Below are 19,044 nucleotides of genomic sequence, written 5' to 3' on the forward strand. Positions count from 1 at the left end.
CCCCCAGGCTGTGGCTAAGCCATGTCTCCGCAATATCCTTTCTTTCAGGAGTGCTAGTTCTGCAAGGTTCGCAGGAGAGCTTCTGTAAAGTTTGGAAGGTAGGAGACGAGGTACTGGCAGAAGTAAAGCTGTGAGTACCAATCGTGAGTCGTGCTTCGGTTGCTCAGTGGTAGAGCACTTGCCCGCGAAAAGCAAAGGTCCCGAGTTCGAGTCTCGGTCGGGCACACAGTTTTAATCTGCCAGGAAGTTTCATATCAGCGCACACTTCGCTGCAGAGTGAAAATCTCATTCTGGATACAAAAGCTGCCGACGAGGATGCTGCCTGGTTTTTCCTCTCCTCTTATAAATTTTTTGCTCGGTACTGCTTTCTTTTCGTGCTAGCCCCGAGTGACTGTTCCGACGTGCTCCCACTTTTCGCCATAAGACTTTCTTTTGTGTAAACCATGGCTTCGCCAGAGGAACAGGCTTCGCTATCCGATCTTGCACATTTTCAGGCTGAGCAAATGACGCAGCTGCTTGCTGCCATAAATGGACTGGTCACACTAAAAACTGCAGCTACTACGACGCTTCCGACGCCACCGCCTGTACCGACGCCGTCGCCGACGCCGCCGCCATTTCGTGCCTTCAATCCTGACGTTGAATGCTGGCCAGAATACATCGCCCAGCTCGAGGCACACTTCGCGGTCTACAACATACCAGGTACAGAGCGGCTTGCCTTTCTCATTGCCAACGCGGGTGTTGTATTATTCCGTGTGATTGTAAAATTGTTTCCCACCACCCGCCCGGAAACTAAAACTTGCGACGAAGTGATTGATGCTTTGAACTCCCACTTCCGTGATAGTGTAAGTGTGGTGGCTGCACGCTACAAATTCTTTCATTTCCGGCGTGGCCCTACTCACAAGGGAACCTCCACATCGCACCCCCCTCAGATTTAGTTATAAGTTGGCACAGTGGGTAGGCCTTGAAAAACTGAACACAGATCAATCGAGAAAACAGGAAGAAGTTGTGCGGAACTATTAAAAAAATAAGCAAAATATACAAACTGAGTAGTCTATGTGCAAAATATGCAACATCAAGGAAAGTGTGAGATCAGGAGCGCCGTGGTCCCGTGGTTAGCGTGAGCAGCAGTGGAACGAGAGATCCTTGGTTCAAGTCCTCCCTCGAGTGAAAAATTTAATTTCTTTATTTTCGCAGTTATGATCTGTCCGTTCGTTCATTGACGTCTTTGTTCACTGTAATAAGTTTAGTGTCTGTGTTTTGCGACCGCACCGCAAAACCGTGCGATTAGTAGACGAAAGGACGTGCCTCTCCAATGGGAACCGAAAACATTTGATCGCAAGGTCATAGGTCAACCGATTCCTTGACAAGAAAACACGTCTGATATATTCTATACAACACTGGTGATGGCATGTGCGTCACATGACAGGAATATTTTGTCGACCCACCTAACTTGTACACTTGGCGAATGGGTAAAAAGATTCTTCTACCTTTCCCGATTTAGGTTTTCTTGTGGATGTGATAATCACTCCCAAAAAAGTGATGAAAACGTAAGAGTTTGTCACATAAACTGCAACGAATGACTGCAACAGTCGCACAGTTTTCCCTGTGCTCTGTCAAAACATATGTTTTTAACGTTTTCAAATGTTTCCGTGTGTAGACCGTCAAATCCTGCATATGTCCAAGCAAATCTGAACATGTCCTGGAATTTTGGAGAGCGAAGTTGATTGTGTGTGTGTGTGTGTGTGTGTGTGTGCCTGAACTTTGATAATTGTCTGAAAATAAAAAAATAAAATTCTCACTCGGGGGAAGTTTCGAACCAAGAACCTCTGGTTCCACAGCTGCTCACGCTAACCACAGGACCACGGCGCTATTGAGGTAGTACTATCCTTAATGTAGTTCTTTAAGTACATATTGACCTATGTCGGTCAATTATTTTAAGTGTGTTGACCGGAGCGATGTTCGCCAAGTCACACTTTAGCTTTCAACATAATTCCGCTGTCATTCCCTAAGTTCAATGGCAGTGGTCACCAGGCCCGAATTCTGATGGCAGTGGTCAACACACAGTTTTTAGAGTATGTGTGTGGATCACCGCCATGAAGGCAAATTGAGTACCCCATTGCCGCCACATTATCCCCTACTATAGTGGTTTCTGCAACTCATTACCATAACTTCGCCTGTGCGGCTGGTCCCGGTGGAGGTTCGAGTCCTCCCTCGGGCTTGGGTGTGTGTGTTTGTCCTTAGGATAATTTAGGTTAAGTAGTGTGTAAACTTAGGGACTGATAACCTTAGCAGTTAAGTCCCATAGGATTTCACACACATTTGAACATAACTTCGCCAAGAAGCTCAATCAGGCACGTGTACTAGTTTTTGACTTGATTCTAGACCATTTCAGGTCAAATTTACTAATCTTGAGTAATGACTATCTATTATATGATCGGTATTGTCGGATGTTACAGATTAGATAGACTTGTTCATAAGTTCAATCATGACAATTTGTGTGCTAAGCCAATAGGATGTCCATGCGTTCTAACCATAGCTAAGCAAGTGCTTAACAATTACGTCTTAAAAATTTCTACACCTATTCATAATTATGACGATGTTGGCTTTATATTATCCTTCCCACTGCTAAGTTCTTTTTAGGTGATTAACTTCGTGCTTAAGGACAAAAATTTTCCTACATAGGCCATACCTTGTAAGCACGTGATGTCTTCCTCATATCATGACCAATGAATACTTCTTAAATGTTAAGACAGTCGATCCAAGTACGTTCTGCACAGGATAACATATACGCCCTTTTCCTCAGCTATACCTTTTATTTCACTTGATTAGTAAATCCAAGGTCAGCAGTTAAATTCACTTCTTGTCCCAACAAGTACCTATCATACAGTTTATGCGCAGGCGCAAGGTGTTGTGTCCGCCTAGGCGGGTCTCATGATGCTACGGTCAGTTCCAGTACAGCACTCGTGGCTGCCACATCGCGGTCGCCAAGTGGTGCCGAGGCAGTTCCAGGTAAGTTTTACAGTCTGACGATAATTTATGGAGTTTTAGTTTTGGCTTGACGATGTCCACTATGGACAAACGATAGTTACTGTTATTCTGAAGAAGGTTGGGTTATCCCAACTGAAACCTAGGTCAATTCTAGGTAAACGGTGCACCTGAGGCTGTTGATTATTAAAATTAAAATATTTATACTGTTGCTGACAGGGCCGCGAAATATAAAATTTGTAAACAGCCCTTCGCTCCCTGTGTTTTACCCCCGCCACCTTCAGTTTTTGAAAGAGAGTATTCCAGTCAACATTGTCAAAGCGATTTTAATTTATGAATATTTATTAGGTTATCATTGTATATTTGTGTTACTATCAGGTAATACAGCTTTACTATAATTCAATTGATAATCAAATCACATGGGGTTAATGATGATGGGCATAATTGGTAGGAGCAATGATCATAATACTCTTTAGTGTGGGCAGTGTATCTCCTGCGAGCTGGGTTGGTTGAGTGGTGCCTGCCGGTACGGATGCCGGTGGAAAGGCAGGGCAGCTGTAGGTGGCTCGCGCTCAGATATTGTGTCGAGGAGGACTTTCGCGGAAGGGAGGGATGCTTCGCCAGTCGATACGAGGTGTGGCTAGAAAAAAACCGGACTAGTACTGGTGAAACAATAAAACGAATGCAATAAGGCTGAAAGTCGCGTGGCCTGTCACGTGACTCTCGCTCCGCCTACTGCTCGAGTTTCATCTGCCTCCTGCGCTCAGTCTGCCCGTGGCGTCTGTTTTAAGTAGTTGACGTTTTGTCTGTGCGTCGGAAAATGTTGAGTGTACAGAAAGAACAGCGTGTTAACATCAAATTTTGTTTCAAACTAGGAAAATCTGCAAGTGAAACGTTTGTAATGTTACAACAAGTGTACGGCGATGATTGTTTATCGCGAACACAAGTGTTTGAGTGGTTTAAACGATTTAAAGATGGCCGCGAAGACACCAGTGATGACACTCGCACTGGCAGACCATTGTCAGCAAAAACTGATGCAAACATTGAAAAAATCGGTAAACTTGTTCGACAAGATCGCCGTTTAACAATCAGAGCAGTGTCTGAGTTAACAGGAGTTGACAAGGAGAGTGTCGAACAAGTTTACCGATTTTTTCAATGTTTGCATCAGTTTTTGCTGACAGTGGTTTGCCAGTGCGAGTGTCATCACTGGTGTCTTCGCGACCATCTTTAAATCGTTTAAACCACTCAAACAATCATCGCCGTACACTTGTTGTAACATTACAAACGTTTCACTTGCAGATTTTCCTAGTTTGAAACAAAATTTGATGTTAACACGCTGTTCTTTCTGTACACTCAACATTTTCCGACGCCACGGGCAGACTGAGTGCAGGAGGCAGATGAAACTCGAGCAGTAGGCGGAGCGAGAGTCACGTGACAGGCCACGCGACTTTCAGCCTTATTGCATTCATTTCATTGTTACACCAGTACTAGTCCGGTTTTTTTCTAGCCACACCTCGTACAATGGTAGGCCGCGGCCCAGCGACACCCTGCCACCGGCAGACAGCGGAGCTGCGGCAACTTCAAAGGACGCGCATTAGACAAGATGCGTTTGGGCGACCCACCGTGGGTGGCGTCTGAGAGCAGTGACCGTGGGAGTATCGTGTCGGGCTTTATTATGACTGTAGGAGGATACAAGATGACTTGGACAGGATTTGTGATCGATGTAAAGAATGGCAGCTAACTCTAAATATAGATAAATGAAATTAATGCAGATGAATAGGAAAAAGAATCCTGTAATGTTTGAATACTCCATTAGTAGTGTAGCGCTTGACACAGTCACGTCGATTAAATACACTCCTGGAAATGGAAAAAAGAACACATTGACACCGGTGTGTCAGACCCACCATACTTGCTCCGGACACTGCGAGAGGGCTGTACAAGCAATGATCACACGCACGGCACAGCGGACACACCAGGAACCGCGGTGTTGGCCGTCGAATGGCGCTAGCTGCGCAGCATTTGTGCACCGCCGCCGTCAGTGTCAGCCAGTTTGCCGTGGCATACGGAGCTCCATCGCAGTCTTTAACACTGGTAGCATGCCGCGACAGCGTGGACGTGAACCGTATGTGCAGTTGACGGACTTTGAGCGAGGGCGTATAGTGGGCATGCGGGAGGCCGGGTGGACGTACCGCCGAATTGCTCAACACGTGGGGCGTGAGGTCTCCACAGTACATCGATGTTGTCGCCAGTGGTCGCCGGAAGGTGCACGTGCCCGTCGACCTGGGACCGGACCGCAGCGACGCACGGATGCACGCCAAGACCGTAGGATCCTACGCAGTGCCGTAGGGGACCGCACCGCCACTTCCCAGTAAATTAGGGACACTGTTGCTCCTGGGGTATCGGCGAGGACCATTCGCAACCGTCTCCATGAAGCTGGGCTACGGTCCCGCACACCGTTAGGCCGTCTTCTGCTCACACCCCAACATCGTGCAGCCCGCCTCCAGTGGTGTCGCGACAGGCGTGAATGGAGGGACGAATGGAGACGTGTCGTCTTCAGCGATGAGAGTCGCTTCTGCCTTGGTGCCAATGATGGTCGTATGCGTGTTTGGCGCCGTGCAGGTGAGCGCCACAATCAGGACTGCATACGACCGAGGCACACAGGGCCAACACCCGGCATCATAGTGTGGGGAGCGATCTCCTACACTGGCCGTACACCACTGGTGATGGTCGAGGGGACACTGAATAGTGCACGGTACATCCAAAGCGTCATCGAACCCATCGTTCTACCATTCCTAGACCGGCAAGGGAACTTGCTGTTCCAACAGGACAATGCACGTCCGCATGTATCCCGTGCCACCCAACGTGCTCTAGAAGGTGTAAGTCAACTACGCTGGCCAGCAAGATCTCCGGATCTGTCCCCCATTGAGCATGTTTGGGACTGGATGAAGCGTCGTCTCACGCGGTCTGCACGTCCAGCACGAACGCTGGTCCAACTGAGGCGCCAGGTGGAAATGGCATGGCAAGCCGTTCCACAGGACTACATCCAGCATCTCTACGATCGTCTCCATGGGAGAATAGCAGCCTGCATTGCTGCGAAAGGTGGATATACACTGTACTAGTGCCGACATTGTGCATGCTCTGTTGCCTGTGTCTATGTGCCTGTGGTTCTGTCAGTGTGATCATGTGATGTATCTGACCCCAGGAATGTGTCAATAAAGTTTCCCCTTCCCTGGACAATGAATTCACGGTGTTCTTATTTCAATTTCCAGGAGTGTATTTGGGCGTAACATTGCAGAGCGATATGAAGTGGGACAAGCATGTAATGGCAGTTGTGGGGAAGGCGGAAATCGTCTTCGGTTCATTGGTAGAATTTTGGGAAGATGTGGTTCATCTGTAAAGGAGGCCGCTCATAAAACACTAATACGACCTATTCCTGAGTACTGCTCGAGCGTTTGGGATCCCTATCAGGTCGTAGAAGCAATTCAGAGGCGGGCTGCTAGATTTGTTGCTGGTAGGTTTGATCATCACGCGAGTGTTACGGAAATGCTTCAGGAACTCGGGTGGGAATCTCTAGAGGAAAGGAGGCGCTCTTTTCGTGAATCGCTACTGAGGAAGTTTAGAGAAACAGCATTTGAGGCTGACTGCAGTACAATTTTACTGCCGCCAACTTACATTTAGCGGAAAGACCACAAAGAGAGATTAGGGCTCGTACAGAGGCATATAGGCAGTCGTTTTTACTTCGTTCTGTTTGGGAGTGGAACAAGGAGAGAAGATGCTAGTTATAGTACGAGGTACCCTCCGCCACGCACCGTATGGTGGATTGCGGAGTATTTATGTAGATGTAGATTGTTAACGAAAGCGGTGGCGACTTGTTGGCACCTGTGGGTGGTGTTTTGTTTCTCCTTTTGCCGCCCTGCAGCGTTCGCGCCGCGGCGGGTTTCAGAGCTGATTCGTCGGACGCCTTGCAAAGTCAGGAATGCTGCACTACAGCTCGTGCTGAAGTTGCGGACGCGGTTCTCATAGGGCGTATCTTGTACGTAGGAAGTGTGCTGGAATTTTCCAGAAACTGGTTGATTCTGCCATTGGTAAGGTCTTTACGCACAGTTCTGTAATAGGATAGTTATCAGTTGTGGAGCAAGTCTTGCGGGCCGTTCAGGTGAGACGCGTTTTGTTCAAATGTTTGTGCATTCTTATGGTACTCAACTGCTAAGGTCATCAGTCCCTAAGCTTACACACTACTTAACCTAAATTATCCTAAGAACAAAAACACACACCCATGCCCGAGGGAGGACTCGAACCTCCGCCGGGACCAGCCGCACAGTCCATGACTGCAGCGCCCTAGACCGTTCGGCTAATCCCGCGCGGCTGAGACGCGTTTTGCGCACTGAGAAGAGCAGTATTGTAGCTGGTCCCGGGTAGGTGCGAGGACGGAACTGGTGCTGCGGTCTTCGTGGAGGCAAGTCTGCATCCAGGCTGTTGGCCACGGAACTGATTGATTCTGGGCGCGCCTGCAGCACTTCCAGAGGAGGTCAGCGAGCTGTGCCGGTCGGAGTGGCCGTGCGGTTCTAGGCGCTACAGTCTGGAACCAAGCGACCGCTACGGTCGCAGGTTCGAATCCTGCCTCGGGCATGGATGTGTGTGATGTCCTTAGGTTAGTTAGGTTTAATTAGTTCGAAGTTCTAGGCGACTGATGACCTCAGAAGTTAAGTCGCATAGTGCTCAGAGCCATTCAGCGAGCTGTCATCTGAAGCAGTCCCCGTGCAGCATAGGTAACAACACTGGCGCTCTTCGACGGACAGAACAGAGGGTGAAATTTGCGGTGTTTCAATAAAGTTGGGGATAGTTCGTTCCATGGGATCCGCAGACTCATCTCATTGAATATTAGCCCTGTGTGATTTAAGTCAGATTTGTCAGCGATATCCGTAATATTTTCTTGGAGAGCATTAGTGATTTGTTTCCCCTTCTTCCATTTGCCAACTACAAGTAGTTTATTTCCCGAAAAAGTACGGTAGACTTCTCTGTTTTCTTATATTTTTGTCATAGCTCAATTTTTATGAAGGATGTGACATTTTAGTCTAATAATTCATGTAATGATACCAGTAGTCAATGATTTTATTTCAGGAATTCCGTTTCATTTTATTTTGGATGGGTTCTTATAGAGTTTGTCCTTAATACGAGGCGTGTTTTTTAAGTAAGTACCGTTTTGAAATTTAAAAAAGGCGTGCTAATATATCACAATAATTTTAGTTTTACATGAAAGCCTATAAATTAATCTACGCACTGACGCCATTACAGTCTCATTCTTCCTTGTTTACGTCGTGTACTGACTGTTTAAGATGCCTCCGATAATCGTGAGTCCCGCCGACTGTGAAGTACGGGCTGTTATAAGATTTCTAAAGGCCTAAAAGCGATCGATATTCATTGTGAGATCTGCGTAGTTTACGGAGAAAACATTATGAGTGATGGAATGGTAAGAAAGTGGGTGAGAGCATTTAAAGATGGCCGCACAAATGTACATGATGAACAACGGAGTTGGCGTCCTTCGGTCGTTAATGAAAGTTTGGTGCAGGAAGGTGAGAGAAAACAGACGCTTTACGATTTCCTCCTTGCGGTATGACTTTCCTAATGTTTCTCGTAGTGTTTTGTATGGCATTGTGTCCGAGCACTTTAATTACCGAAAATTGTGCGCACGTTTGGTACCGAAAGTGTTGACGAATGTCAACAAAACCAAACGTTTAGACAGTGTACTGACTTTGCTTGAGCGGTACCACAACGACGGTGTTACGGGCGATGAGACATGGGTGGCCTACGTCACACCAGAATCAAAGCAACAGTGCATGGGAGTTGAGCAAGCACATCGTTTTGATGCTAGACAATGCCCGTCCGCATGTGGCGAATCAGACCAGAGATCTCATCACATGTTTTCGATGGGAAACTTAAGATCATCCTCCGTACAGCGCCGACCTTGCGCCCAGTTACTTGGTTCAAATGGCTCTGAGCACTATGGGACTTAACATCTATGGTCATCAGTCCCCTAGAACTTACAACTACTCAAACCTAACTAACCTAAGGACATCACACAACACCCAGTCATCACGAGGAAGCCCAGCTACTACCATCTGTTCCAGCACTTGAAGAAACACCTGGGTGGTCAGCGTCTTCAAGACGATGACAAAGTCAAAACAGTGGTGATGCAGTGGTTAACAAGTCAGGCGGCAGACTTCTATGAGGAGGGTATTCAAAATCTGGTACAACGTTATGACATGTGCCTCAATACTGACGGAAATTATGTAGAAAAGTACACTGCTGGCCACCGTAAATGCAACACCCTGAAGGAAGCATCCGAATCAAGTGAAATTTACACCATGGGTTTGCAGCAATGAGATATGCAACTGATTAGAATTTCAGCGCAGACGCACATCACGTGCGCCTGTGGCGCCACTTTATAGCGCCATTTAATGCTTGGCGATTTCGACGAGTGTACGTTCGGCACGTGTGTTTACCTTGTGGTTGTTTCACAAGACGATCAGTTATGCCTCGTAGACAACAGCGAACATCGTTTGATCAAGTATCCGAGTTCGACAGAGGAAGGATAGTGGCTTACCGAGATTGTGGATTATCATACAGAGAAATCGCTAGTCGTGTTGGACGAAACCAAACAACTGTAATGCGGATATGTGACCGTTGGATGCAGGAGGGTACGACGGACCGACGTGGTCGATCGCATTCACCTCGGTGCACCACTGCACGTGCTGATAGGCAAATTGTGCGCATGGCAGTGACGGATCGCTCAGTGACATCCCGAACCATAGCACAGCACATTGCGTCTGTAACGCATCATCCAGTGTCTGCGCGTACCATTCGACGCCGTTTACAGCAGAGTGGTCTGTCCGCAAGACGTCCATTGCTTCGTCTTCCATTGACGCAGAACCACAGACGTCTCCGTCGCCAATGGTGTGATGACAGACGGATGTGGACGGCAGAATGGAATGACGTTGTCTTTACTGACGAGGCACGCTTCTGTCTGCAGCACCACGATGGTCGGATTCGAGTGTGGAGACACCGTGGAGAGAGGATGCTGGACAGCTGCATTATGCACCGCCACACTGGTCTTGCACCGGGTATTATGGTATGGGGCGGTATTGGATATTACTCTCGCACGCCTCTAGTACGCATTGCCGGTACTTTAAATAGCCGGCGCTACATATCCGAGGTGCTGGAGCCAGTTGTTCTTCCTTACCTTCAGGGCTCGGCCACAGCCATATTTCAACAGGATAATGCGCGACCACACGTGGCACGCATTGTCCAAAGGTTCTTCGTCAATAACCAGATTGAAGTGCTTCCCTGGCCGGCTCGCTCTCCGGATCTTTCGCCGATAGAAAACATGTGGTCCATGGTTGCTCAACGAGTGACCCAGGTTATATCCCCAGCTGCCACACCAGATGAACTTTGGCAACGTGTGGAAGCTGCTTGGGCTGCTGTACCCCAGGAACACATCCAACGTCTCTTTGACTCAATGCCGAGACGTGTGGCAGCGGTGATCTCCAACAATGGCGGCTACTCTGGCTACTGATTCTGGCAGGAACCACATGTCACAGACGTCTGTAAACGTAATCATTTGATACTTGGTCAACATGTTATCTACAAAATAAATTTTGTTGTGCTACCTCTTGTCTTTCTTGGTGTTGCATTTACGGTGGCCAGCAGTGTAGGTAAGGTACAGGCTTTCACACGCCTCGTATCTGTATAATCGTGGAAGAGCACAGTCACTCACTTTTCAGCTCCGAGCGTTGGATGTGCTGCTTCGTGCGAAAACTTCGGTGAGTTTCTGTTCGTATGTTGAAAACTGGTAAATAGGAAGTGCAGTTAATTGGCGTGTGCGACAACTTAGGCACAGCTCTATCCACAGTGGCCAGACTGAGCCTTCCACACAGCTACCTCACAGCTTTATTCCGCCAGTACCTTATGTCCTGTCTTCCAAACTTTCAAAGTTCGAGTCTTGGTCGGCCACACAGCTTTAATCTGCCAGGAAGTTTCATATCAGCGCACACTGCAGAGTGAAAATGTCATTCTAAAATAGGGTGTGTCCAAGGATCATGAAATATCCAAGCCTGATAGTAACTCGTTTTCAAACCTTCTTTGGCGAGATACTCAAACGGAATCAGCATCTCGACCATCCATTCGCTTAATCATTAACACAACGCCAACGGAACAACCGCCAAAGGAACATGCTTCCTGTGCAGGCGATGCAAGGTGTCACGATTTGAGCGGCGTTAAGAATAAATCACATGTAATACATGAAAGTCCCTAACACAGACAACAATTCTCACACGTTACATGAGGATGGAAGGTCATGGATATCAATCAAATGTGATTTTAAGGGCTGAATGCACTGACTGTTAATGACATGTCCTAAGATCTGAAGTTCTGTATCAAAAAAATAACATTTGCCTCTGTTACATTGGAGACGAGATGCAGCCAACACTTGAAACAGGGTGCGAAAATTGCTAATGTGTTCATCAGGAGTGTGACTTAAAACGAAAAGCCATCTAAAAAATTCAAGTTAACAGGAGGTTTTGCAGTCAGCTGCTCCTGAAAGTGCTGAAATATGGCGGGTGGAGAAGCACTGACAAATGGCAATCCATATGAGTATTAGTGTTCACATGTGTTTGAAATCTTATGGGACTTAACGACTAAGGTCATCAGTCCCTAAGCTTACACACTACTTAACCTAAATTATCCTAAGGACAAACACACACATCCATGCCTGAGGGAGGACTCGAACCTCCGCCGAGACGAGCCACACAGTCCATGACTGCAGCGCCTTAGTCCGCTCGGCTAACCCCGCACGGCCGAGTATTAATAACAATGACCTCTTGCGACTGCTCATCCAGAGGGATTTACAAGTAAGCATCGCACAAATTAGTTTTGGAAAAGTAACAACCGGCACCCAAAGTATCCGTCAATGGCAAGGGCAACTATCAACGACTGTTGAGGATTCACAGTTTTATTAAAATCGGCGCACAACCGGAGACTGCCACATGTTTCTTTACAATAATGGGAGGGGACACCCATTGACTGCCAGTAATGTCCTACGAGAGCGCCCGGTTGGCCGTGCGGTCTAACGCACGGCTTCCCGGGCGGGAAGGAGCGCCGGTCCCCGGCACGAGTCCGTCCGGCGATTTGTATCGAGGTCCGGTGAACTGGCAAGTCTATGGATGGTTTTTAGGCGGTTTTCCATCTGCCTCGGCGAATGCGGGCTGGTTCCCCTTATTCCGCCTCAGCTACACTATGTCGGCGATTGCTGCGCAAACAAGTTCGTCACGAACGCGTACACCACCATTACTCTACCACGCAAACAAAGGGGTTACACTCGTCTGGTGCGAGACGTACACCAAGGGCCGAACCGCACAATAACCCTAGGTTCGGTGTGGGGCGGCAGAGGGGTGAAGTGGACTGCGGTAGCCGTCGTGGGGTTGTGGACCACTGCGACTGCGGCGGGGACGGAGCCTCTCCGTCGTTTCTAGGTCCCCGGTTAACATAACATAACATAATGTGCTACGACCTCACTATCTTACAAAGCAGTAAGTTCCTGTGGCACCAGTTCTCGAAGGGCGTGAGGAAAAGGACGAGCTCTAACAAAATGTGGCTGGGCATTGTCCTTCGTAGTGACATGGGGAATAACATAAGTGGTTTTGCCTAAACCCTCAGAAAACGAAACCTGAAATTCTGCGGGTAACTTAGCAATATTGTCCCAAGGATCAAAGGAAGGAAGAGAAAGTACGTTGTCCTGAATGCTTAAACCAAATAAATCAAAACAGTGTAGACTAAAAATGTCACTCACTTTGTCCAATCTCGGAAAGTAACAGGAAGCCAACAACTGCCTAAGACAGGAATTGTCTTGATCGTCATACGCCGTCACCGCATATCGCAATGTACACAGTTTATGTGCCCCAAGAAATTCTTAAGTGCTGCGGCTGAGCAAAGCCACTGAAGCTCCCGTATCAGGCTGCAAGCGGATTGACTGTCCAGCAATTGTAAGAGACACAAAAAAATCTGTTGTCTGCAAGTAGCATATGAGTTGGGAGCCTTTTCTGAACGGCTATTAGAGTGCTGTTTTGCACTAACGACACAGTGAGGCTACACACTATTTGTGACTTAGAGTTACGTAACGAGTAGCAGAAGGTGGAGACTTACGTTTCTCTCAGCACACACACTGTAAATGTGACAATTTGCCGTAAAAAAAAAATAATAAAAAAATAAAAAGCTAGTCGCTTCACGTGTGGATCGAGATCGGAACATGTGCCGTGTTTATACTGAGGGAATGACCTCATGGTTTGTGCCAGATGTGATGCGTGAGTATGTGAGCACCGTGGTTGTGGCCAGCCGGGCCGCTGTTTGCGAACCGGCTGCTAGACTTTTTTGCCGTGCCTATCTTGACAGTCAAGAATAGGCAGAACCTGCTGCTAGGAAGGATCCGTGAATTTAAGAACCTCTTCCCGAAATCGAGAGACAGCTACATCGTACGTGATGGGGTAAGAATAATTGCATCACTATAATATTTGCCAAAGACACTTGCTATCTAGTAAGGCACTCGGTTGGTAGGACATGTTTTGAGGCATCAAGGGATCACAAATTTAGCATTGGAGGGCAGCGTGGAGGGTAAAAATCGTAGAGGGAGACCAAGAGATCAATACACTAAGCAGATTCAGAAGGATGTAGGTTGCAGTAGGTACTGGGAGATGAAGAGGCTTGCACAGGATAGAGTGGCATGGAGAGCTGCATCAAACCAGTCTCAGGACTGAAGACCACAACAACAACAACATCTTGACAGTCAAGAATAGGCAGAACCTGCTGCTAGGAAGGATCCGTGAATTTAAGAACCTCTTCCCGAACTCGAGAGACAGCTACATCGTACGTGATGGGGTAAGGAATGATTGCATCACTATAATATTTGCCAAAGACACTTCCTATCTAATAAGGCACTCCAATTCGGTCCCCCACTGACGGTACGACTGTCCATGTTGCTTATGCAACCTAAGCAATTTTTAACGGGCAGCCATCATTTGCACTCTGTCCTCATAACAGTTTTTAAGCGACTGCAGCAGATTCTCACATTGTAATACTTCAGGGCGGGATGAGAGATATAGTTTGGCGCAAAGCCTATAAATAGTTAGTCCCACTACAGTCTGGAACCGCGCGACCTCTACGGTCGCAGATTCGAATCCTGCCTCGGGCATGTATGTGTGTGATGTTCTTAAGTTAGTTAGGTTTAAGTTGTACTAAGTTCTAGAGGACTTATGACCTCAGAAGTTAAGTCGCATAGTGCTCAGAGCCATGTGAACCATTTAGTTAGTCCCGCAGTGATCAAGAAATAAGAATGTTTTTCAGTATCTTGTATGTGATGCGCTGCGATGTATACAGTGAACCGTGCGAAGTGCTTTGTCGTCTTACCTCATTTCATTAGACTCACGAAATGGTGGCACATCCACGGGAGGTGACGCTACCATTGGGTCCGGCGTATTATGTCAAGTCACCAGGGCCGTCGTGAAGCGATCGATGACCTCAAGCAGTTGTGCCATTTGTTGACTCTGAAACTGAATAAATTGCCGGCGGCACAGCAGGCGACTACGTCTTAGTAGCCTTAGTGACTATGCAATGCACAAAATAAAATGACGAAAAAAAACAGAAAGCAAAAAGTGGTGCAAAAGAAGTAACCGCAGATCCAGCTATTACAATGTCAACAAGAAAGAGGCTCTCTGAACTAACCGCGAACGATGACGTCTGCATAGCGAAGAGGCTTCGAGTGCGAGTGGGCTGGCTGGCTGCGCCGGCTGTCCTATATTTGGTTGGCGGGGGGCGCTCATGATACCGAGCCGCTGTAGACGTATCTCATTGTACTTGCTTCATTGGGTCCACCGGATCACATACGATTGCTATCGGGGTCTGACGGTAACCTGCAGTTCAGTTGCCAACTTTACTGCCAATGGGGTGGTATCGATAATTGTTACCACTATTATTGTACATTACTGGCCATTAAAATTGCTACACCAAGAAGAAATGCAGATGATAAACGGATATTCATTGGACAAATATATTATACTAGAATTGACATGTGATTACATTCTCACGAAATTTGGGTGCATAGATCCTGAGAAATCAGTACCCAGAACAACCACCTCTGGCCGTAATAACGGCCTTGCTACGCCCGGTCATTGAGTCAGAGCTTGGATGCCGTGTACAGGTACAGCTGCCCATGCAGCCTCAACACGATTTCACAGTTCATCAAGAGTAGCGACTGGCGTATTGTGACGAGCCAGTTGCTCGGCCACCATTGACCAGACGTTTTCACTTGGTGAGAGATCTGAAGAATGTGATGGCCAGGGCAGCAGTCGAACATTTTCTGTATCCAGAGAGGCCCGTACAGGACCTGCAACATGCGGTCGTGCATTATCCTGCTGAAATGTAGGGTTTCGCAGGGATCGAATGAAGGGTAGAGCCACGGGTCGTAACACATCTGAAATGTAACGTCCACTGTTCAAAGAGCTGTCAATGCGAACAATAGGTGACCGAGACGTGTAACCAATGTCACCCCATACCATCACGCCGGGTGATACGCCAATATGGCGATGACGAATACACGCTTCCAATGTGCGTTCACCGCGATGTCGCCAAACACGGATGCGACCATCATGATGCTGTAAACAGAACCTGGATTCATCCGACAAAATGACGTTTTGCCATTCGTGCACCCAGGTTCGTCGTTGAGTACACCATCGCAGGCGCTCCTGCCTATGATGCAGCGTCAAGGGTAACCACGGCCATGGTCTCCGCGCTGCAAACGTCGTCGAACTGTTCGTGCAGATGGTTGTTGTCCTGCATACGTCCCCATCTGTTGAGTCAGGGATCGGGACGCGGCTGCACGATTCGTTATAGCCATGCGGATAACGTGCCTGTCATATCGACTGCCAGTGATATGAGGCCGTAGGGGATCCAGCACGGCGCTCCGTATTACCCCCCTGAACCCACCGATTCCATATTCTGCTAACAGTCATTGGATCTCGACCAACGCGAGCTGCAGTGTCGCGATACGATAAACCGCAAGAGCGATAGGCTACGATCCGATCTTTATCAAAGTCGGAAACGTGGTGGTACTCATTTCTCCTCCTTACACGAGGCATCACAACAACGTTTCACCAGGCAACGCCGGTCAACTGCTGTTTGTGTATGAGAAATCGGTTGGAAACTTTCCTCATGTCAGCACGTTGTAGGTGTCGCCACCGGCGCCAGCCTTGTGTGAATGCTGATAAAAGCTAATCATTTGCATATCAGACCATCTTCTTCCTGTCGGTTAAATTTCACGTCTGTAGCACGTCATCTTCGTGGTATAACAATTTTAATGGCCAGTAGAGTCTGAAATTCAGTGAGCTTCTATTGGTGTCGCAGTAATTATGAAGAATAACTTTGGTACAGAGTGCACTCAGATAACAGTGGCAATTTGTGGGGAGTAGTTCCGATGCTGCGATTATCCGACATATATTTGGCGCTGCATAAATCAGATCTTTGTTGGATGCAACATATGGCTGCTGGAAGGAATAGAGTTGCTGCCGTACGTAGCTGCTTCCGTTTGAAAGCTGAAATGGTACGAAACAGATAATTGTAAGCATGGTTACCGAGGGGCTTTAGGCCTTTGTGTAATTAAGGGGCTCCGGAACGCCCTATACTTGAAATGTTAAAATAACGCTTATAAATTACATCTTTCCTCACAAAGTATTTGAGGTAGGAAGTTGAACTTTTTACAGATTATTTATTGGAATATGGGCTACACCTTAACACAGGGATTTTACAAAATTTTAGTTCAGTTATTAAAGATGATTTTTTTTCAATTGTAATGAAAATTCACAACATTTTTTTGCAATTTTTTATTTATATATTCAAAAATATACAGTTTTTTGGAAAAGGCTGTGTTAAATTATGCAGAAGGTACTGTGTAACATTTACTGAAAGTTTGAAACAAATATGTTTGGAAGATCCTTAGAAAACATGTAATTAGTATGAGAAAATAAAAGTTTTGGGAATCGAGCGACAAAGATTGGATTAACTTTTTAGTGCATTCCCGGTCCATAGGATGGATTATCTTCATCCTCTGCAAACTCCTCCTCCAGCTTCCTCTTGTTCCTCCTCCTGTTTACTCTTGCTTGTATTTCTAGACTCTTTACAGCCCTGTCTGCAGCCCGAAGGCGTTCCTTGTCTAAAGCAAGCATCGCTCGTACCATGTTAGAACCTATCTTCATTCCCATATTTCTAAATACCTTGCACCTTACAATGTTGCCATCATTGAAAGTCGCAACAGCATCATACACACCAAAGTGAAGTGTTTCTATTCCAACAAATACAGTCTTGGGGATTCTCGCCCATATAACACTATTTACACTTTCATTGGGGTTTTGAGTTTTTCCGTGAATACACTTTTTCAATAGTTCAGGTGCTGCTAAGTCTCTGAAAATAGGTTTTATCACCTCCATTATTGCATGAGGCAGACTATGCTTATGAGTGTACACTTCACCAGTTAGCAAGTATTTTCTTTCCCACTTTGACTGCTATGGGCAGGTGTACTTGAGAGGTTAGGTTCACTCACTTGGTTATCGTCTTTATTGTTTACAGTAATAACACATACCTTTGGCTTTCCAACATTTCTCCTTTTCTTAAAAGCCTTCAGAGGATTTCTAATAACTTTACTTTTACTCATTATTATACTTCAACAAAATAGAGACTCAAGAAACAGAATTAATTACGAATATTTTCGAGATAACGACAGAGTAAATAAACATGAAACAATCGACAATCACACCAGCGATATATATTGAACCATCACAGGTTAGCCACAACACATACTTTATCTCACATCACTAAAATGTACCTGATGAACACGGACGTTAATAATAACACCATTTGACAGCAGTTTAACAGCGCCACAGTGGGTCACGTCCATGTAGAACACATTTCAAAAAAAATTTAAAAATAGTTGTAGTCTTCGGAATTGAATAAATTATATATCTATTAAAAGGTAATAGTCTGCAGATTCAGAAAACGCAAAAAAGTAAAAATTGCACTTTTCATGATTTTGAGCTTTTCTGGAGCCCCTTAATACCTTCCTTCATATGTCGGCTCTGCTCCCGGGAGATCACGCAATTAATGAGTAAATTTAGATCCATTCTTTCAGCTAAGAAAGCGTCTGGTTTGCTCTTTCAGAAAAGCGAGGTCCCAGGATGGCCCATCCCGCTATTATCTGCCAATGCTTTAATCAGCGACGAAGTAGGCATTTCACGATTTCATCTTACTTGCTCCGTTGTATTTCCTGCTAAAGTAGTAATGCTCTTTGTCACTTTCCACAATTCATTTAACTGAGCATGCCTCGTGCTTGCATGTCTGACATTACACTCAGTTGTAGCATCCATTTCCCCATGTCACAGAGTCTGCCTCACACTGATCTGTTTTCCCCTGACCTTTCATTCTAATACGAGTTCGTATGGGACAGTAATGCCTAGTAATTTTCCACAGTTCTGTAGCCCAGCCCACGTCAATGGATTGAGAATTCTCTCTCGCAAATTCACGGCTTAGGTGAATAATTTTGGATAGAACCCGGCATCTCCCTGCAACTATAGTTGTGGCCAATGAAAACTGAAGAAAAGTGGACTGTTTGCTGAGAGATGATGGTATTGTATTCTTGTAGTAGAGGGACAGTCACTTGTTACTAAGTCCCAAGTGTTTATGAATGATACGCTCCAGATATTGCCAAAATTTTATATAGCCAGGAATCATATTAAATCAACGAATACCTTTCACTCTACACAGTAAAAACAAACGAGAAGACTTTCTCTACTATGAGGGATGTTAGATGTTACGTTAAATAATTTTAGTTCTTGGGTTCTTATGAGGCTTCATGTCCACAGCCCGTTCTAAACTTTGGACTGAAAAACCACAACAACAACTTAGGTACCATTCAGGTATTTAACGGTTGAAATCTCTCTGCTATAGACATCTTTCACACCATGTATT

This window comes from Schistocerca nitens, chromosome 8, assembly GCF_023898315.1.
Source record: "Schistocerca nitens isolate TAMUIC-IGC-003100 chromosome 8, iqSchNite1.1, whole genome shotgun sequence".
In the NCBI taxonomy this organism is placed as follows: domain Eukaryota; kingdom Metazoa; phylum Arthropoda; class Insecta; order Orthoptera; family Acrididae; genus Schistocerca; species Schistocerca nitens.